Here is a 21,925-nt window from a genome sequence, read left to right on the forward strand (position 1 = left end):
AATCAATTAGCTTTATGAAAGCATTAAATATGATAGGAAAGCATATATATATATATAAAAACACACTATTCTAAAATCATTAAAACTGTGAAAACTGAACATTAAAATCCTGACCTTGGAACAAGAAAATAGCCAAAAAACAGAGAATATTTTGGGCCAGATGTATCAAAGTGTTTTGCAATCGCAAATGGCCTAAAGGGGCATTTGGGAACACAAAAACTGCATTTTGGTATGTAACAAATCCAATTTGCGATTCAGTAACTTGTTACTGAATTGCAAATTGCAATTGCGACTATATACCGATTCAGTATTAGGAAGGGGCGTGTCAAGGGTGTCCCTTCCTAATACCGAATCGCAGAGGTATGTATGATTGTTTTGTGACCATGAATGCGGTTGCAAAACAATTGCAGGTACCGCCAATTTCAAATTGGTGGTAACCCATTCGCAAATAGACACCTTCCCCTTTGTGAATGCATGCAAAAAAAAAATTTCATTAGGCAGTGGTCTTGCGGTTCACTGCATACTCTTAAAAAATGAAAAGAAAACTTTTAATTTTTCATTTTTAAACACATCCCGTTTTCCTTTAAGGAAAACGGGCTGCATTTAAAAAAAAAAAGATTGCTTTATTGAAAAGCAATTACCGATATGGTGGTCTTCTGAGTCCAGCAGGCCACCATCCCTGTGATTGTAGCAATAGCTCACAAATTGCAACCTACCTCATGAATATTAATGAGGTAGATCCATTTGCAAGCCCTTGCGAATCAGAGTATGAAACTCCTGGAGTTTCATGCATTCCAATAGCGATTACTTAATTGTGATTCCCAAAAAATCACAATTAGGTAATCTCTATTGGATAAAGTGATACCTCTGGTCCTTAGTCTTTTTTTTTAACAATGGGAATAAAGGGCTGCAGAAGAAGGCTTGTGGTTTTTTCCCTGAAATGGCATCAACAAAGGGTTTGCGTTGCTAAAATCCCCATCTTCTCAGCTTTCAGGAAAAGGCAGACTTGATTAGAAAACCACATTTTTCAACACAATTTTGGCATTGTACTGGGACATACCGCATTTTTACTATTTTTTGTGTTTGAGCCTCCTTCTAGTTGGTGACAGGAATGGGTGCGAAACCAATGCTGGATCACAGACAGCTAAACATTTCTAAACAATAGACAAAATTCTGAATACAGCAAGCAATCATTTGTGTAGATCCTACAAGGTTTTCCTACAGAAAATAACAGCTGAAATAAAAAAGAATTTAAATATAGGTGAAAAAAATAACAGTTTTTCTCTACTTTTTACTCCCTAACATTTTCCTACAATGAAATATTTTCAAAAGTAATATACTGTTACATCTGCTGGACTCTTGTGGTTGTGGGGATACATAGGGCTTGTAGGTTCATCAAGAACCCTAGGTACCCAGAGCCAATAAAGGAGCTGCACCTATCAATGTGTTTTAATTGTATATCGGGTATACAGCAATTCATTTGGTGAAATATAAAGAGTGAAAAATAGGGATCAAGGAAACCTTTGTACTGTATTTCCAAAATGGGCATTAGATAAGGTGTTGAGAAGCAATGGGTATTTTCATATTTCTGAATTACGGGGTTCCCATACTTGCATGTGAATTATAGGGCATTTCTCAAATAGACGTCTTTTTTTATACTGTCTTACATTTGGAAGGTAAAAATGTAGAGAAAGACAAGGGGCAATAACACACGTTCTTCTATTCATGTGTTCCCCCAAGTCTCCAGATCAAAATGGTACCTCACTTCTGTGGGTAGGCCTGATGCCCGCGACAGGAAACGCAACATGGACACATTACATCTTTTCATTGAAATCTGACATGTTTTTTGGAAAGTGCCTAGCTGTGGATTTTGGCCTCTAGCTCAGCTGGGACCTAGGGAAACCTACCAAATCTGTGCATTTTTCAAAACTAGACACCTAGGGGCATCCAGTATGGGGTGACTTATGGGGCTCTCATCAGGTTCTATAACCCAGAGTCCTTGGTAAACCTCAAAATGTGGCAAAAAAGCACTTTTTCGTCACATTTCGGTGATAGAAAGTTCTGGAATTTGAGGGGGGCCACAAACTTACTTCCACCCAGCATTTCCCCAGGTCTCCCAATGAAAATGGTACCTCACTTGTGTGGGTAGGCCTAGTGCCCGTGATAGAAAATGCACCAAAACGCAACATGGACACATCATATTTTCCCAAAGAAAACTGACCTTTTTTTTGCAAAGTGCCTAGTTGTGGATTCTGGCCTCCAGCTCAGTCGGGGCCTAGGAAAACCTAGCAAACCTATGCATTTTTGAAAACTAGACACCTAAGGGAACCCAAGATGGGGCAACTTGTGATGCTCTCACCAGGTTCTGTTTCCCAGAATCCTTAGCAGACCTCAAAATTTGGCAAAAAAACACTTTTCCCTCACATTTCGGTGCTGCAAAGTTCTAGAATCTGAGGGGAGCCACAAACTTCCTTCTACCCAGCCTTCCTCAGCTGTCCTGATAAAAACAGTACCTTACTTGTGTGGGTAGGCCTAGTGCCCGCGACAGGAAACACCCCAAAATGCAACATGGACACATCACATTTTTACATTGATAACTGACGTGTTTTTGGGAAAGTGCCTCGCTGTGGATTTTGGTCTCTTGCTCAGCTGGCACCTAGGAAAACCTACCAAACCTGTACATTTTTTAAAACTAGACACCTAGGGGAACCCAGGATGGGGTAACTGTGGTGCTCTCACCAGGTTCGGTTACCCAGAATCCTTTAAAAAACCTCAAAATATGGCAAAAAAAAAACTTTTTCCTCACATTTCGGTGCTGCAAAGTTCTGGAATCTGAGGGGAGCCAGAAACTTCCTTACACCCAGCATTCCCCTAGGTCCCCCAGTAAAAATGGTACCTCACTTGTGTGGGTAGGCCTAGTGCCCGTGACAGGAAATGCCCCAAAACACAACGTGGACACATCACATTTTCCCAAAGAAAACTGACCTTTTTTTTCCAAAGTGCCTAGGTGTGGATTTAGGCCTCTAGCTCATCCGGCACCTAGGAAAACCTAGCAAACCTGGACATTTCTGAAAACTAGACACCTTAGGCAACCAAAGATGAGGCAACTTGTGATGCACTCACCAGGTTCTGTTACCCAGAATCCTTAACAGACCTCAAAATTTGGCAAAAAAACACTTTTTCCTCACATTTCGGTGCTGCAAAGTTCTAGAATCTGAGGGGAGCCACAAACTTCCTTCTATCCAGCCTTCCTCAGGTGTCCTGATAAAAACAGTACCTCACTTGTGTGGGTAGGCCTAGAGCCCACAACAGGAAACCCCAAAACACTACATGGACACAATCAAAATGATCAAATACAATACTACCTTTTTTTTGCAGGGGCACCTGCGTTTTTGGTCCTGGGCTCAGCAGCCATCTAGGGAAACCTACCTCACCCAGACATTTCTGAAAACTAGACACCCGAGGGAGTCCATGGAGGTGTAACTTGTGTGGATCCCCCAGTGTTTTCTTAGCCAGAATCCTCAGCAAACCTCAAGTGTAGCTAAAAAAATAAAATGTTCCCACATTTCTGTCTGGAATCACAGCACCGGCACAAATTTCCAACCATCCAACGTTCCCCTCAGTCTCCAGATAAAAATGATACCTCACTTGTGTAGGTGGGCCAAGTGCCTGTGACAGGGAAGAGGCAAAAACATGTTAAAATTGAGAGGGAACCAAAGCGGATCCAAAAGGGCAGTTTGGGGAAAATCGTTTTCAGGCCAACAAGTGGAGCAGAATTATTATCAGTATAGATGCGACAATGCTGGGTGGTCGTTTTTTTTGTGGATTCCTGCAGATTCCAGAAGGTTGCATCACAAAATGTGTGGAAATTGTGTGATTTCAAGTAAAGTTGGAGGTTTGCAGGGCATTTGTGGGTAGGAAAATGGTGCGGGGTGTAAAACACACCAACCTGGACTCACCCAGATGTCTAGTTTTCTAGATTTGTGTGAGAAAACAGGGCTGATTGCAGAGGCCCCCTAACTTTTAGCCCCCATTTTCCACTTTAAGCTGGTGTTTTCCTGACTCTGATGGTGCCCTGGGTACTGCTAACCAGTCCCAGGGCCTGTGCTCTGTGTAAAATCAATATGCAAATTAGGCTAATTATAATTGGCTAAGTTAACCTACCTATAAGTCCCTAGTATATGGTAGGGCATGTAGGTTTAGGGACCACAGCATAGGTAGTGCACCCATAGGTGCACTGCTGAGGTGCCCAGTGTCATTTTAAAGGCAGGCCTGCCTTGCTGGCTGCTTTTAAATTAAAGTTATATGCAAATTCGACTTTGGAATTAAAAGTAGTTCCAAAGTCTTAAACTACCTTATTTTTACATATAAGTCACCCCTAAGGTGTGCCCTATGTGCCCCTAGGGCTGGGTGCCATGTAACTATAAGCAGGGACTTTATAAAAATAGTTTTATAAGCCCTGGTGAGGTAAAAACAGCCAAATTCGTTTTTCCCTCATTGTAGTAAATGGCCTTCATAGGCTAGAATGGGGAGACTTTGTTTTAAATTTTAAAGTCTCCTTAAAAGATGCATACCAAGAATTTGGTATCAAATTAATTGTTGTAATAAATCCCACAACTTCCAGTTGTGGGATTTAATATAACTTGTTCAGGTAAAAAGTTTTAGACTTTACCTAAAAAGTTGCCAATTTCAGCCCTGCATTGTTTTTGCTGCTGTGATCTGATTGGCCAGCCAAGCTGCCTTGATGAGGTGTGAAGTGGCCTGGCTTCACACAAAGGAATGTGCTTGTGGGAGAGAATCTCCCCTCAGCAGATGGTGAGGCAGGAAGGGGGAGGGCTGCCAAACTGGACTTCAAAGGCAGAGAAAGACATTTGGAGCAACCAGCAACACCCCCACATCCTGCACCCCCAGACAAATAGGTGCCCCCTTGATTAGATTAGGAGAGGGCAGGAGAGGGGTGTGTTTATGATTTTTAGCCACACCAGTGGGTGGGCTCACCCAGATGTAACCTCCAAAAATCAGATTCAGCCATGTTGGATTTTTAGAGAATGTTGCCTTTGGGATGGATTTTTGCCACACTTCCCAGGAAGTGGTCATCACAGGGGGACGACCCTGTACCTGATTGGAGAACCAGGACCCCCCTGCTTTTCACCCAGGAGCAAGGATAAAACTGGCAGACCTGCACCCACACCTCAGATCCCCACCAGATTTCAACAAGAAAAGAACTAAAGGAGAAGAAGGACTGCCCTGCTGGACCCCTGGCCTGCACCTGGAACCTGCACTCAGAAGGACTGCACCAGCTGCACACTTGGGCTTCACCACAAGAAGGACTTTGCCTGGCTTCAACTGGTTCAAGGAGGGACTCCCTGTTTGCTACAGGTGAAAAATTGCTAACCAGAGTCCCCTGCACCAACTCCTGAAGAAAGCGACCAGCTGACCACTGCCCAGTGGCCAAAAAGGAGTTTGCGCCAGGTGCATTCTGGGAGTTGTAGTCCGCACCCCCCAAGGACCATCTCAGAACTTCTGGACCCTTGGGGTGAGCTGTGGACCCCAAAAGAACCTTAAAAGGACATCTGGGTGAAGCCCCAGAAGTTTGGAGAAGATTTGAGAATTTTTGTAAAAAAGCTCCATAGAGGGACCGACCCGCTGCGGAAATTGTAGCCGGCTTGCCTCAACCGCGACCCGGCCTGATTTGGTGGTTCGTCCCGGTAAAGAAAAATCTCCGAAAAAGAGACTAAGGGGGTCATTCTGACCCTGGCGGCCGCCGGTGGCCGCCAGGGCCACCAACCACGGGAGCAGCGCCAACAGGCTGGCGGTGTTCCCACGAGCATTCTGACCGCGGCGGTTCAGCCGCGGTCAGAAGCGGAAAGTCGGCGGTCTCCCGCCGACTTTCCGCTGCTCGGGGGAATCCTCCATGGCGGCGGAGCGCGCTCCGCCGCCATGAGGATTCAGACACCCCCTACCGCCATCCTGTTCATGGCGGGAAACCCGCCATGAACAGGATGGCGGTAGGGGGTGCCGCGGGGCCCCTGGGGGCCCCTGCAGTGCCCATGCAATGGCATGGGCACTGCAGGGGCCCCCGTAAGAGGGCCCCAAAAAGTTTTTCAGTGTCTGCTTTGCAGTCACTGAAATACGCGACGGGTGCAACTGCACCCGTCGCACCCCTGCAACTACGCCGGCTCAATTCTGAGCCGGCGTCCTCGTTGCAGGGGCATTTCCTCCGGGTCGGCTGGCGCTCTTTTGGAGAGCGCCCGCCGGCCCAGAGGAAATGTGTGAATGGCCGCCGCGGTCTTTTGACCGCGGTGCGGTCATTTGGCGGCGGGACTATGGCGGACGGCCTCCGCCGTCCGCCATAGTCAGAATCAGGCCCTAAGTCCGAAGGTAAAAAGTTGACCGGGATCTCCCAGCCATCGTATCCGAGAAGGGCTCCATGGACGTCGGATCAAGATCCAGGTTTACCCCGGTCGAAGGATTTTCACCTCGAAAAAACGACTAAGTCCGAAGGTAAAAATCTCCACCGAGGATTCCAGTATCGCGTATCCGGAGAAGGGCTCCAGGAGGTCGGATAGGACTGGCAGGTTCGTCCCGCTGAAGAAAATCTTCAAAATAAAGACTAAGTGTGAAGGTAAACTTTTAACCGAGGCCTCCCGCGACCTGTAGCCGAGCAGGGCTCCATCGCGGTCAGCCTGAAACTTTGACTTTGCCTCGGTCGAGGTGCAACCAGATGACCCGATTGGCGCTTTTTGCTTCTAAGCGCTAGAAAAATAATAATTCTTTAAAAATTCATATCTCCGGTTCCCTTTATCCGATTTTATTCGTTTTTGTGTCATTTTAAAGATAAAAATATAAACTATTTTTATGAATTGGTTTTGGATTTTTAAACTGTTTCCTGTGTTTTATTTAATTACTGTTTTGTGATCTTTGAATGCTTTACACACTGTCTCCTAAGTTAAGCCTTGACGCTCGTTGCCAAGCTACCAAGGGTTGAGCTGGGGTTAATTTACTGAGACCTAACTGGACCTAGGTGGAGGTTAGTGGCTTGTTGCTACGTGTAGGCCAAGCTACCAAGGGTTGAGCTGGGGTTAATTTACTGAGACCTAACTGGACCTAGGTGGAGGTTAGTGGCTTGTTGCTAGGTGTAGGTACCTACCTGCCCTTACCAATAACCCATTTTCCAACATTTTTGGTGGCAGCGGTGGGATCCTGTACTTGTGTTCAGTATCACGTTACAGTTTTAAGTAAAACAAATTAAAAATCCTTTAAATTGTCTAAGTGCAAAAATTGTGTTTTAAAAAAAAAAAGAAAAAAAAAAAAAAAAACTTTTTTTTTAATTTGGATTCATTTGTATTATTGAATTTTTGCAATTTTTCTAAATTATTGTTTCCAATTTTTGCTAAAAGTTTTTGTTGACACAAAACCAGGGAACCATGGAGCTTGATCTGGCTAGCCTACCCACACTGACAGTAGTCCAGCTTAGGGGGTTGTGTACTGAAAGAGGGTTGCCTGCAACCACTGACCTCAGGAAGCAAGTCCTGATCAAATCCCTGACAGCATGGGCTGAGGTCCAAGAGGTAGACCCAGGGGAAGCTCCAGAGGAGGAAGAAACAGGGGAGGGTGCTAGCTCTAACCACTCAGGGGAGGGAGGGCATCTGAGCCTAAGTGAGGATGAGGAAGAACGGACCTCAGTACATACAGTCAATAGGGGCAGACCCAAAGCTAGTGGTGGGAAGGGGATCCTTTCAGGAGGAGAGAACCCATCCATCAGGGAAAGAGAGCTGGAGGCCCAGCTAGCATATATAGCTTTGGAAGCAGACAAGCTGGCCCTAGAAAAGAAAAAGTGGGCAAACAAGGAGAAAAGAGATGGTGGCAGCGATAAAGAAGCTGAGGTGTCCATGGGTGGGGGAGTTTGCCCCAGATTACCCAAGGGGGTGGTTCCTGCTTATGTAGAGGGGGATGATATAGACAAGTGGTTGGAGGCCTTTGAGGGGGCACTCCAAATAAGAAGGGTTAGGCCTCAATACTGGGGTTCCCTTTTGTGGGAGTTGGTCCCCAACTCAGGGAGGGATAGGCTTCTGACCTTAAGGGGGGAGGAGGCAGATTCATACCCTAGTATGAAGAGGTGCTTAGCCAAGAAGTTTGGTCTGACCCCAGAGCAGTATAGAATGAAGTTCAGGGACACCCAGAAGGTCAGTACCCAGTCTTGGGTTGACTTTGTAGACACCTCAATAAAGGCACTAGAGGGCTGGATTATTGGTAACAAAGTAAATACTTATGAGGGGTTATCCAATCTGATCATGAGAGAGCACATCTTGACCAATTATACCCAAGAAAGGTTACGCCAGCATCTAGTGGACTCTAAGCAGACCAACCCTAGAGAGCTAGGGGAGGCAGCTGATGAGTGGTTGAGAACCAGGGTGGTTGTCAAGTCCCAGGTGGGAGACTCCAAGAAGGGGGGGTCAGGTCCCCAAAAACCTAAGGAGGGAGGTGGTAAGCCCACCACAGAGACTCCCTCTGTACCCCAGAACCCTAAGAAGGAGGAGAGTAAATCCCACTCCCACTCTGACATGCAGAGACAGGGAGACCCAGGGTTAAAAAAGCTCTTGGACAGTAGGGCTTGCTTTGACTGTCAGCAGACAGGTCACTTCAGAGGGGATGCAGCCTGTCCAAAGAAGGTGGTTAGCACTGGGCTGTCCAGTGTAGCCATGGAGGAGGACTCCTCAGATGATGAAGTCCTCCTAGCATTGAGCTGGGAGACAGGACCAGATGGTAAGCTGGTGATCCCTGAGGGTGGAAGTAAGCACTTCCACCCCATTCAGGTGAATGGGATCCCTACCACTGGCCTGAGAGACACCTGTGACAGTCACACTATAGTGAGTGACCGGTAAGTGACCCCAGACATGCATGTCCCAGGAGAGACAAGGAAAGTCAGGATAGCCACAGGGGAGGTCACCACCAAACCTGTAGCCATAGTGCCCCTAGAGAGGGAGGGTATCCTTGACTGGTTTAGGGTGGTAGTCAGTGCTGACCTCCCCCTAGATTGTATCCTGGGCAATGACCTCCCAGAGGTGGGTCTGGTCCCAGATGGGGCGGTCGCCCAGGGCGCCCCCCCAAACCAAAGTCCTGGGGAGTCAGTCCCTACAGTTAGGAGACAGGGGTCCCCAAGAAAAGGAAAGAAGAAAAGGAAGGGTAGGCCACTCTTAAAGAGAGTTCCAGGGAGCCAAAGGCCTTCTGCCCCAGTAGGGGGGAAGCCCAGAGTTGGCACTGGTGAGGCCTCCCCTGACCCCAAGGAAGTCCTGAGTAGTCAGGCAGCTGTCCAGATGCAGGGTGTTGCCCCTGCACTGACAGAAGGGAGAGTGGAAGGAGGGTGTCTGCCACAGGAGGTGGTAGCCCCCCACTCTAGACAGCAAGAGGGGTGCCAGGACCCCAAAGTTGCCCCTAAAGCAGCTCAGCCACCTGTCAGTGGAGAGCTTAGGTTGTGGTTCTGGGTACTAACAGCTGTCAGTAGCCTCTGCTGGGTGCTAGCCTTCCTGGCAGCACTGTACTTGGCCTGGGAGGCAGACCCCAGGGCCAATAGCAAAGTAGGCCCCCTGACCCTGTTGGTCATGGTGGGGTTGCTCAAGTGTTGGGTGACCTCTTTGGGTAAGCTAGGTGTTGCCCTAACAAAGTTAGGAGTAGGGGAGGTGGGCACCTCACTACCCAAGTTGGCAGAGAGAGAGGAGGAAGACCCCCCTAGAGGGAAGTTTCAGTTTGAGATGGGTCCTTTCACTGTTGGGATGGCTTCACTACCCAGAGGGAGTGACCATGACAGGAGGATGTAAGGCAGAGTAGGCCCTGCAAAGGGACAGCCAGTTTTCTTCACTGTCTTCCTCGCCTAACAAGCCAGGAAGACTCTCCCAGGGTTGGGCTGAGTCTCCTGGGCGTGTGGGCTGGGGGGGCTTGTGTGAGAAAACAGGGCTGATTGCAGAGGCCCCCTAACTTTTTGCCCCCATTTTCCACTTTATGCTGGTGTTTTCCTGACTCTGATGGTGCCCTGGGTACTGCTAACCAGTCCCAGGGCCTGTGCTCTGTGTAAAATCAATATGCAAATTAGGCTAATTATAATTGGCTAAGTTAACCTACCTATAAGTCCCTAGTATATGGTAGGGCATGTAGGTTTAGGGACCACAGCATAGGTAGTGCACCCATAGGTGCACTGCTGAGGTGCCCAGTGTCATTTTAAAGGCAGGCCTGCCTTGCTGGCTGCTTTTAAATTAAAGTTATATGCAAATTCGACTTTGGAATTAAAAGTAGTTCCAAAGTCTTAAACTACCTTATTTTTACATATAAGTCACCCCTAAGGTGTGCCCTATGTGCCCCTAGGGCTGGGTGCCATGTAACTATAAGCAGGGACTTTATAAAAATAGTTTTATAAGCCCTGGTGAGGTAAAAACAGCCAAATTCGTTTTTCCCTCATTGTAGTAAATGGCCTTCATAGGCTAGAATGGGGAGACTTTGTTTTAAATTTTAAAGTCTCCTTAAAAGATGCATACCAAGAATTTGGTATCAAATTAATTGTTGTAATAAATCCCACAACTTCCAGTTGTGGGATTTAATATAACTTGTTCAGGTAAAAAGTTTTAGACTTTACCTAAAAAGTTGCCAATTTCAGCCCTGCATTGTTTTTGCTGCTGTGCTCTGATTGGCCATCCTGCAGCAGCTTAGCCAAGCTGCCTTGATGAGGTGTGAAGTGGCCTGGCTTCACACAAAGGAATGTGCTTGTGGGAGAGAATCTCCCCTCAGCAGATGGTGAGGCAGGAAGGGGGAGGGCTGCCAAACTGGTCTTCAAAGGCAGAGAAAGACATTTGGAGCCACCAGCAACACCCCCACATCCTGCAACCCCAGACAACTAGGTGCCCCCTTGATTAGATTAGGAGAGGGCAGGAGAGGGGTGTGTTAATGATTTTTAGCCACACCAGTGGGTGGGCTCAGCCAGATGTAACCTCCAAAAATCAGATTCAGCCATGTTGGATTTTTAGAGAATGTTGCCTTCTGGGATGGATTTTTGCCACACTTCCCAGGAAGTGGTCATCACAGGGGGACGACCCTGTACCTGATTGGAGAACCAGGACCCCCCTGCTTTTCACCCAGGAGCAAGGATAAAACTGGCAGACCTGCACCCACACCTCAGATCTGTAATAACTCACAACGGTAGATGTAGTTGACTGGTTTATTGTACAGACTCCTTGCAAAACACCTCATCAACTCACAGCTTCTTTTCTCCTACTGTACTCTTCACATCAACATTCTAAGGTGCACTCCTGGTTGTACCATTAGCTAACATTCTAAAGGAGAGCATAGGAGCGTACCATTTCACAAATACAAGTGGAATATAAACATAACTGTAAAGATTTAGTCATGTGGTATTTTAAGTTAATTAACTAAGTAAGAAACAGTGTTTATATAATAGGTAAATATGGAGTATTACATAGGTATATCATTACAACAATATTACAACACTTCCCCTTTCCCCCCAATACACAAGGGAGAGCGGTTCATCATATTGTTCATTGCCGTAGGACATAGTCTTTGTTCCATGTTGGAGGAGTCTTTCTCCTGGGCAAATCAGTCTGGGTTCTCCAGGGAATGGTATGGCTTCCTTCCCCAATGCTCTCCTGTTCCTTATCCGGTTGGCTGTCCTGGATGGCAGATATGAGATCCATGCTCCATACCCGACCATCCTCCAAAGTTACCACATTTTTATGTATTCTCGCAATACGTAACGGTTCCGAGAACTTGCTCGTTCCCTTCAGAGTAGATTCTGGAAGTTTCACTCTGACCCATTGACCCACCTTCCATTGTTTACTCCTAGTACCATATTTGTTGTTATACCACTCCTGATACTTTCTCTGACTCTTCTCTACTTTTGCCAGCACTTCTTCACGCTGAACCAAAACGGGCTCCCCCCCCTTTAGCCAATTGGGGTTTAATTTGGTTCCCGGTTGCCTACCCTTAAGAGACACAAAGGGAGATACTCCTGTGACCAAGTTAGGCGTGGTGTGGTATGACCACAACATTCGCTCAATCGCACTCTCTCCTGGATCTCGTGATATGCTAGCTAACTGCAAGCACTCCTTGACCATCCTGTTAACCCTCTCCACAAGACCGTTAGCCCTAGGGTGGTACAGTGCTGACCTGAAATGTTGGATCCCACTGTTTCTTAAGAACTCCACCATGGCTCCTGAAGTGAACTGCACCCCGTTGTCTGTCACAATAGTGCTAGGAATACCTTCTCTGGTAAAGGCTTCTTTCAAAAATGCTATTGCTTCTTGGGTTGTTATACTATGCACAGCTTTTGTCATTACCCAGTGTGTGTGTGGTAATCAACTAAAACAAACATGAACCTTGCTCTCGATCCTAAACATGTGAGGGGTCCCAGGATGTCCAACCCCAGCTTGTCCCAAGGTTTGGTGGGAACTTTGACGGGAGACAAAGGGGACTTGTGCGTAACCTTGGTTTTATCACTCATTGCGCAAAGGACACATTCACGGACAGCACTTTCCACCAACCTGTCCATGGTGGGAAACCAGTACGAAGCTCGAAGTTTATTTTTGGTTAAAGTCCTACCTAGGTGTCCCTCGTGTGCCAGAGCTATAAGTTTCTCCCACAACACTTTGGGAGGAACAACTCGTTCACCTCTCATGACAAAGTCATTGGCTATATGTAACTCGTCACGCACCTCCCAATACCCCTTGAGTTCTTCTTCGACCGGTTGTAATCTCTCAGGCCACCCACTCCTTATCTTACTTTTCAGGGTTTGTATAACCTGATCCTTATTAGTGGCTGCAACCCATTCTTCCTTAGTAATGCCTGATAACTCCACATAGAGCACTGGTTCAAGGGTCTCCTCCGTTTCGTCTTGCCTCTCCTCTCTGGGTAGCCTAGACAGACAGTCTGCTATTATGTTTTTCTTTCCTGGAACATATTGCATATCAAAATTGAATGCTTCCAGCCCCATGATCCATTTTGCAATACGTGGTGTGGCATGGTCTTTACCTTTAATGGTGAACAAGGAAATGAGGGGTTTGTGGTCTGTTCTAACCAAGAAAGGCAAACCCCACAGAAAAAACTTGAAGTGATTAATGGCCCAAAAGCATGCAAGTGCTTCTCTCTCGATTGTAGAGTAGTTGAGTTCTGCCTCTCTCAATGACTTGGATGCAAACGCCACGATCCTTTCCTGCCCGTCAACACACTGAGATAAGGTGGCACCAAGACCTTTCCCACTAGCATCCGTGGTAAGCCATGTTTTTCTAGAGGGATCAAAATTTCCTAAAGTGGGACAATGAACTATGGCATCCTTGACTTGTATGAATGCTGCCTGACACTCATCACTCCACTCAAAAGGTACATTCTTCTTTAATAATGCTCTCAAAGGGGCAGTGACCACTGCAAAATTGTGAACAAATTTAGACATAAACTCAGCTAATCCTAAAAACGATCTCAGTTCCTCTTTACTAGTTGGGGCTGGGGCTTCCTTCACTGCCACAACAAGATCGCATTTAGGTTCTACCCCATCTTTATTTATCTTATGCCCTAGGTATTCCACAGACTCCACCCCTAGTTGGCACTTTTCCTTTCTAATTGTCATGCCAGCCTCATCCAGGGCTTTGAATACCTCTCTTAAAATGGAATTGTGTTCACTCTCTGTACTTCCATACACCAATATATCATCCTGGGAGCACATAATTTGCCTAATTCCTTGCAAAATGGTTTGCATAATTCTTTGAAACACCGCAGCTGCCGACGCGAGACCAAAGGGCATCCGGCGATATCTAAATGCCCCGAAGGGAGTGATAAAGGATGTAAGTGAGCGTGATGTTGGATGCAATTCCACTTGGTGGTAAGCGGACGACAGATCAATTACACTAAAGCATTTGGCTGCCCCTAACATACTCACCATTTCATCTATCTTGGGTAAGGGAAACCTGTCCACCCATATATTAGCATTCAAATCCCTCAAATCTACACATAGACGAATGCCTCTGCCGTTGGGTTTCCTAGTGACCACTATGGGTGCTAGCCACAAGGAGCTCTCAATTGGTTCAATAACTCCAGATTTAGCTAGTTTCTCCAATTCTTCTTTCAGGGGTTCCCTCATCAAGTACGGTACAGATCTGCACTTGTGTACTACCGGTGTAGCACCCTCCTTGAGTTTAATTTTATGTTGGAAATTTTTCAATAATCCTAGTCTATCCTCAAACAGCTTGGGAAATTCCTCACTTATACCTTCACTAATTTCTTGCAAGTCTACTAACAACACTTGTTCCTTGCTATTAGGATCCAGTTTGATTCCAAGGTCCTTTTGGTGTTTCCAACCTAATAAGTTCGATCCTTTCTTTGTGACATATACTGTCCCTTTGGTGTGCCTATCCTTAAATGTAATGCCCATATCTAACATCCCTTTAAGTGGTATCGGATCATTGTTGTATCCTCCAGGTTTTATATTGGCCGTGTTCAATTTGTGCCCCCGAGCTTGGAATTTATCAATATAGGTTTGGTAGTTCATGAATGTATATGGTGAGCATGAATCGGCGTACGCTTCCACACCAATACCATCAAGTTTGATGTTGCACAATGGATAAATGTTACTAAGGGGTTCCCTCCCTTGACTTGCCTTGACTTGCAGAATAAACTTACTGCCCAGATCGGTAACCTCATCCACCTTATTAGCCCTTTTCTTCATGTTTCTGTCATTTCTACACACTCGTGCATAGTGCCCTTTGGCTCCACATTTCCTGCACGAACAGTTACGCGCCATACAGAGGGGACTGTTAGCAAGGTGATTGGGATTCCCACATCTGAAACACCTTCCCTTTGACATTTCTTCACTCTGATTTGTTTTTATTGCTGTAGTTGAAAATATTGAATCCTCAACTTTATTGATCACACTTTCATCTAGTTTATTACAACTTTTGATCTCCTTCACTTCGTCTACCTCTGGTGAATTTTTGATTTCCTTCATACATTCCATTGTATGCTCAATACTCTTAGCTATGTCCACAGCTTCTTTAAGAGAGGGGTTATGTGTGAGGAGTTTTTCCTGTACCCTTGAACTGTTTGTACACCTCACCAATTGGTCACGTATCAACGAATCCTCCAAATCCTCAAAAACACATGTATGTGCAAGACCCCGCAAAGCGGCAACTTAGGTGGCTACCTTTTCCTCTTTGCCCTGTACTCTGCAAAAAAATCTATGCCTTTCCAGGACAATATTGACCTTGTGACCAAAGTGACTTTCCAATTTGACAAGAGTTTGTTGGAACACATCCACATTTTCTCCCCCTTCACCATCATCCTCTGCAATGGTCAAGCTTTCATACACCTTTCTTCCATGTATTCCTAAATTATGTAGCAGTATGTGTTGTTTCCTTAACGCTGTGAACTTTTCTCCCCCAATAGCAATCAAGTATGATTTAAACAATTTAGACCATTCTTTCCAGGGTAAAACCGGTTCACCTATTTCATTTAAGAACGGGGGCGGTTGGGACATTCCTGCTGCTGCCATTCTCTATGCAGATAGTTTCACTATATATATATATGTAATGTATAAACTCTTCTTCAATCTAGGTTATTGTGCATTATGCAATACTTACTTACATAAACACAACTTCCGTTTACTACTACTCAAAACCCCACAAAACTAAACAATAAGATTATTTTTTTTTTTGTTTTTCAACTCTTATTTTGAAAATATTCTGGAAGACTACAGTCAGGACTCTTATTTTGAACACTATTCAACTGGGGAAGACCCAGACACTCTTTAACACGTAATATCCCGTCGTCGATGTGCACTCGGATTGCACCGTGATCCACTCTATCAGGAACTCCTCACCAGGTAAGTTCAATAAAGTGAAGATAATGTCTCATATCATCCCCAAATAGGTCGGCGACTATTGCGCATAAATGTTTATACCTTCAATAGTACGGCGCTTTGCCCTTCAGCACACACATAGAACACAGCGCGCTCGCCTCGTTGAATGCAGTTTATTGATGACACGCTTCACTGTGTGAGAGGTTTTCCCACAGCGTATGCGCACCTGGTCAAACGCGCTCGAAAACTGCGCGCGTTGACAATTACAGCACTCTCCCCCGTATGGCTGGCGTTGACACAGCTCCGTTCCCAGCCCGGCTTCTTCCTAATAGTAGTGCCCGCGTCACGGAGGTCGGTGTTGAAAGCAAACCGAACGCGTTCTGAGGAGAAGTTGAACACGGCGCTACCTGCGCTAGAGTTTACAGACACTAGTTCAGTTCAGCCGCTGCTCCGAACAATACGCCTTCAATACAGTTCACCCCAGGCTTGCAAACAAGATAATTGACACTGCTTCTCACATACGGTATTGCCTGAGACAAGTGCCGGTTGTATTGCCACCTTCTTCACCTCCACAAAACACCAAATTTCAGTGTGTGAGTCACCGTGTCTGTCTCTCAAGGATACAGTCCTTGTAGTGCCTGCCACTTCGCCGCTCAGAATCCCATATCAAAAAGGGAAATTCTCACACAAAACTCTGATTTCCTCAGACACTCTATCAATCTATGATGAACAGTCACCATGAGCGTAACTTCGACTGTACCTTCCAGGTTATATAAGAGGAGCACGGAACAAGCTGCTGAGGTGCTGTAACACTTCAGGGGCAAGGAGTCTTCATCGCCCCTGCGCAGTATCCCATCCTCGTCGCCAAAGTTCTTCTGTAATAACTCACAACGGTAGATGTAGTTGACTGGTTTATTGTACAGACTCCTTGCAAAACACCTCCTCAACTCACAGCTTCTTTTCTCCTACTGTACTCTTCACATCAACATTCTAAGGTGCACTCCTGGTTGTACCATTAGCTAACATTCTAAAGGAGAGCATAGGAGCGTACCATTTCACAAATACAAGTGGAATATAAACATAACTGTAAAGATTTAGTCATGTGGTATTTTAAGTTAATTAACTAAGTAAGAAACAGTGTTTATATAATAGGTAAATATGGAGTATTACATAGGTATATCATTACAACAATATTACAACAAGATCCCCACCAGATTTCAACAAGAAAAGAACTAAAGGAGAAGAAGGACTGCCCTGCTGGACCCCTGGCCTCCACCTGGAACCTGCACTCAGAAGGACTGCACCAGCTGCACACTTGGGCTTCACCACAAGAAGGACTTTGCCTGGCTTCAACTGGTTCAAGGAGGGACTCCCTGTTTGCTACAGGTGAAAAATTGCTAACCAGAGTCCCCTGCACCAACTCCTGAAGAAAGCGACCAGCTGACCACTGCCCAGTGGCCAAAAAGGAGTTTGCGCCAGGTGCATTCTAGGAGTTGTAGTCCGCACCCCCCAAGGACCATCTCAGAACTTCTGGACCCTTGGGGTGAGCTGTGGACCCCAAAGGAACCTTAAAAGGACATCTGGGTGAAGCCCCAGAAGTTTGGAGAAGATTTGAGAATTTTTGTAAAAAAGCTCCATAGAGGGACCGACCGGCCACGGAAATTCTAGCTGGCTTGCCTCAACCGCGACCCGGCCTGATTTGGTGGTTCGACCCGGTAAAGAAAAATCTCCGAAAAAGAGACTAAGTCCGAAGGTAAAACGTTGACCGGGACCTCCCAGCCATCGTATCCGAGAAGGGCTCCATGGACGTCGGATCAAGATCCAGGTTTACCCCGGTCGAAGGATTTTCACCTCGAAAAAACGACTAAGTCCGAAGGTAAAAATCTCCACCGAGGATTCCAGCATCGCGTATCCAGAGAAGGGCTCCAGGAGGTCGGATAGGACTGGCAGGTTCGTCCCGCTGAAGAAAATCTTCAAAATAAAGACTAAGTGTAAAGGTAAACTTTTAACCGAGGCCTCCCGCGACCTGTAGCCGAGCAGGGCTCCATCACGGTCGGCCTGAAACTTTGACTTTGCCTCGGTCGAGGTGCAACCAGATGACCCGATTGGCGCTTTTTGTTTCTAAGCGCTAGAAAAATAATAATTCTTTAAAAAATCATATCTCCGGTTCCCTTTATCCGATTTTATTCGTTTTTGTGTCATTTTAAAGATAAAAATATAAACTATTTTCATAAATTGGTTTTGGATTTTTAAACTGTTTCCTGTGTTTTATTTAATTACTGTTTTGTGATATTTGAATGCTTTACACACTGTCTCCTAAGTTAAGCCTTGACGCTCGTTGCCAAGCTACCAAGGGTTGAGCTGGGGTTAATTTACTGAGACCTAACAGGACCTAGGTGGAGGTTAGTGGCTTGTTGCTAGGTGTAGGTACCTACCTGCCCTTACCAATAACCCATTTTCCAACAATGTGTCTAGGTCTAGTAGATTTTTCTACATGGCAGCGCCCGAAAGTCTAAAAAGTGTAGCCCTCCCCATTCCAGATGCGACAATTTTGAGAGTTAGACAAGCTCTCAGAGCCCAAATGTACAACCAAAACCCAAAATAATGAAATGTCCTCCTCCTTGCCATGGGATAAGATGTTTTAGTGTGCGTGGGAAGAGCTGAAAGACTGTTACACCGTTTAATTGGGGTGGGGGCATAACCATGCTCAAACTGATTGGTAGCCAACACCCTACTATTTTTTTTTTTTTAATTCCCTGGCATCTAGTAGGCTTTCTGCCCTCCCCCCTCAGGAGTGGATTGGGGTAATTGATCCATCTGCCTACCGGTGGGCAGAACAACTTTGTCCCCAATTTATTTGGGGTGGGGGTGTGGCCATACCCCACCCTCTTATTTTTTTAAAGAATGGCTGCCCTGGTCTCTGCTGGGCTTTCTGCCCCCCCTTTAGGGGCAGATGGGCCTTCCAAAAATAGGACGATCTGCCCCAAAGGGGGGCAGAAATGGCCAACAGTAATGTGCCCCCATGGAGAGCGACCCTTGCCCAAGGAGCTACCTCCCTAAACAACACACACACATATACACACACACACCAGTCTCTGGTGCTTAAGTGGTTTCTGCCACCCTGGGGGCAGATCGGCCTAATAGAAATAGACCGATCTGCTCCCCAGGGGGGCAGAATTGACCTAAAATAAATTTTCCCCCAGGGGAGCGACCCTTGCCCAAGGGGTCCCGCCCTTGCGTAAAATAGGCGCAAAGAAAAACCCTGATGTCTAGTGGTTTCTGCCGCCCTTGGGGCAGATTGGCCTAAGAAAAATAGGCCGTACTGCCCTTAAGGGGGAACAGAAATGGCCTAAAATAAAATTGCCCCCCAGGGGACCGACCCTTGCCTAAGGGGTCGCTCCGCATCTATAAAAAACATTTTTTTTTTAAATCCCTGGTGTCTCGTGGTTTCTGCCTCCTTCGGGGGCAGATCGGCCTAATGAAAATAGGCCTATCTTCCCCCAAAGGGGGGCAGAAATGGCCTAAAATAAATTTGCCTCCAAGGGTGTGACCCTTGCCTAAGGGGTCACATCCCTTGCGTGTAACTGACCTGAAAAAAATCCCTGGTGTTTAGTGGATATTGCCTAAAAAGAATTTGCCCCCCAGGGGAGTGAACCTTTACTAAGGAGTCTCTCCCTCCTGTAAAAAAAAAAAAAAAAGTAAATAATCCCTGTCATCTAGAGGTTTCTGCCCTACCTTGGGGCAGAATGGCCTAATTGCAATAGGCCGATCTGCTCCCGGGGGGGGCAGAAAAGGCCTTAAAAAAATGGCCCCACTGAGGAGAGACCCTTGCTCAAGGGGTTGCTCCCCTTATACTTAAACATAAAAAAATACTCCTTGGTGTCTGATCGCTTCACGATGGGGCTGCAGAAATACCCAGACTGACATGAAAGGAAAAGCCTTTCCTTTCCTTTCATGTCCTCTGCCTACCCCTCACCCCCGATCGGAAGAGAAATACTTTGCATTTCTCTTCCGAACGCGCTGGAAGCTGAGCTTCCAGCGCCACACGATCGTGCACTGACGCCATCAGATGTCACTGATGGGGCAGAGTGGAAGTCAGGGTTGGAAGGGGAAGCAATTCCCCTTCCATCCCTGCCCATGGGAGGGGTGTGGGCGGCTCACGGGGGAAGCACTAGGGCTCCACCCTCGGGCCGGGTACAGGACGAGCTGGTCTCGTCCTCGGTACATGGCAACCGTGGCCGAGGGCTAGACCAGCTCGTCCAGGGCACCAAACGGGTAAAGAAATGAAATAGAATTAAGGCAAATCTGTGGTGAGCTCAGTGACTGTAGGTACAGAAGGGCACGTCTACATCTTTTTATTCGTATACACCTCAAAGCTGGGATCAGATAGTGTCTTGTGAAACAAGAATAATTCTCCAGAAAAACACAAAATGTAGCAAACTCTGAGGCAAATTTTCAGTATATCGGCAAACTACAATTGAAGATGGTTCATATTGCCCAAGGGGGAAACGGAGCTGCCATCTAATGTACCTGAGCCTAAATCTGGTTAAGAGAACCCTTCTCCGAGTAGCGGTCATAAGCTCTAAATAGGTTCAAGTGTGAGGGATGTTTGCATTAAAATATAATCCTTATTCTCGGTCTTGGTTAAATCTCCTTCTTTTCTTTCTTTGTTCCTTGTTTTGGGGAACACTAGCTTCAGCTGGGGTCATCCTTGCACAGCCCTTGCTGTTTGTCAAAGCAATTCTGTATACGTAATAAGTAACATATCCGCTTGACATAGACCAGCCACAGGATCTGAAGAGCCATGCTATACTATAAATAGTCCTCAATGAGATCCCTATTGCTCCAAATGGACCACCACAGTAGCGATGGGGCCAACCTAATACTATCCTCCTCATACTCCAGACAAAGTTTTTTGTGCAAAATGAAGCTTGGGCTACTTCGTGGAAGGCCTAGAAGCCTTCTACATGCCTTGTCCTTGATTTGGAGGTTGGGAACTTTTGATAGGCTTAAATGCCCAAGCCATAAGTTAAAACCAGAAGGCACTTACTCCCATAAATTTAAAAAAATAAGAGGCAATAGGTTTTTTACCAATAAAGGAAGCCAGGTTACAAATGAACCCATTAAAATTAAGGAAACAAATTCTAGCTCTGTTTACACATGTCAGCCAAGAGCCCTAAGAATTGAAAATAACCCCCAGATAGGAACATTTGTTAACTCTTTATATTGGGTTGCCACCTATCACCAGGGTCTACATTTTGATGTTCCTTGATTCACAGGCCCTTACAAAGGTCTTGGTAGGGTTCACAGCCAGTTTCAGGAAGGCCATAAAATGCATGTAGCCTTCAATTAACAGTTTCAGAGCTTTAGAGGTTCTAGCAAGTAACACCTCATTATCTGCATATATCAGAGCCAGGATAGGTGTGTTTTTGGTCATGGGAATGTCTATTTCCTTGCCCAGAAGCATCTTCTCTAATCTCTTGACGTACAAAATAAAAAGTACTGTGGTGAGGACACACCCCTGGCATATCCCTGGCCTCCTTCTCGACCTGTGACAAGAAAAACAGTCCATTCACTGCCAGGTCCATACCTGATGGTGGCGAAGAGGTCATTATGTAAGACCCTCAATAACTCCTCTAGGCCCTTGTCTATCCCTAGGCTCTCCAACTTGGCTCACACTTTGGGCCTTACCACACTGTCTAAGGCGTAGATGAGGTCCATAAACACTAAAAATATAGGCGCTTGCTTTGCTATGGTGTAGTTGTTAATAACAAGATATAACTTGAGGCATTGTTCCATTGTTCCCAACCTCACTCTGAACCCATACTGGAGTCTAGAGAGGATTCATTATTCTCCATACAGACTTGCAGGCTTTCCACAATTATTATTCCCACTATCTTGACTGCGGAGTCTACAGGATATATTGGCCGATAGAAGCTGTGATTGCTTCAAGAGCGTTTTTTAAAAAGTGGGAGAATTATTGCCATACTCCATGATTGAGACAAGGCAGTGTTATGCACCAGATTATTGAAGTTCAAAATGATAGACGTCTATAGGTCCACATTGAATTATAACGAT

Source organism: Pleurodeles waltl, chromosome 10 (assembly GCF_031143425.1).
Source record: "Pleurodeles waltl isolate 20211129_DDA chromosome 10, aPleWal1.hap1.20221129, whole genome shotgun sequence".
Lineage (NCBI taxonomy): Eukaryota > Metazoa > Chordata > Amphibia > Caudata > Salamandridae > Pleurodeles > Pleurodeles waltl.